We start from the raw sequence: 1,401 nt of genomic DNA on the forward strand, positions 1-1,401 counted from the left end.
CAGTGATTTACTTAATAACTGTGGTAAGAAAGGTCGTAAAATGGGGAAAAACCCAAATAACAAATGTCTCACTTAGCAACAGAAATGTTGGGCTCAATTGTCGTATGTCAATGACTACCTATAAATTAAACAAGGGTTTTTCAACCAGTGGTATGGGTACCACCTGTGGTACATTGGCACCTGGCAGGTGGTACGTGACCATCCTAGAAAAGTGGTAGCGGGGGAGGGGAATGAGCTGAACCGGTGGAAGCACTGCACAAGCCTAAGCGAGAGACAGCTGGAGCTGCAGGGCTGCCAGGGCTCAGCAGAAGCGCCAGGATCAGCACCGCTTTCCAGCTGATTGTCACTTCGGGGCTGTCAGAGCTCAGAGGAAGTGCCAGACTCCAGCTGGACTTCGGTGCTGATCCCGGCACGTCTGCTGAGCCCAGAAGTGCCGATCAGCTGGAATGTTGCAGCATCTCCAGGGTCTTGTGATTTACATTCAGATATTTGGCAACTGATTCATATTTATGACAGTCACAGTGTCCCAGGGTCATGTGAAGTGACCAAAACCTGCTGCAACCACCCAGCAGATGCGGGAGGGGAATAAAAACCAAACACCCCTCACCCCACCACCACTGCCAATCCTCAACAGAAATGCTCACAACAATGAAAACCTCAGACAGGAGGAAGAGCATCGCTGGGCGGGCAGGCAGGTGTCTTGCTCGGCTATGGCTTGGGAGGCACTTTTTTCAGTGCCATTTTAACTTCGAACAGTCACTAAGCAAACTGTTGTAAGTTGAGAACTACCTGTACATCATTTTTTTCCTTTTTTTAGGGTGGGGTCATCAAGTTTTTGACACCTTGCTAGGCGACTGGTGGTACTCGGATGTTGCCATATCCTAAAAGTGGTACAGTGGGTAAAAAGGTTGAAAAGCCCTGCATTAAACTAGCACTGTATTCTCCTCCTTTGTTAAAGTTTTAATACCGGTATGTGGATCAATTTATCACAGTTGCCTCCGATGTCTGACTGCCACCGGCCCAATAGGAAACTATCCCGTGCGCCCAGGGTTTTAATGAATGAAAGGCTTGGCTGAAGCTGATACTTTACATCCACCTCTCGCTTGTAGGTATCATGGCGATTTCTACTGAGTGCTTGATGCGCCTGCGCAGAACGAAATAACCTCGAAATTATAACTCAGCTCTCAAAGGGGACGACAGAGACGGGACGCGGCCACAGGCTTTGAGTGAAATGAATTTTGCGCCTGCGCAAAGAATAGCTGCAAATGCAACGTCACCGTCACTGCGCCTGCGTTGACTACCGGCTGGCTAGCGATTCATCAAGACTCTTGCCTATATTATTATTCGTTGAGGGGAGGAGTTGCGCCTGCGCTGAGCAAACCAAGGGTGAAAGGTTAACAA

Source organism: Vipera ursinii, assembly GCF_947247035.1.
Source record: "Vipera ursinii genome assembly, chromosome: 1".
Taxonomy (NCBI): domain Eukaryota; kingdom Metazoa; phylum Chordata; class Lepidosauria; order Squamata; family Viperidae; genus Vipera; species Vipera ursinii.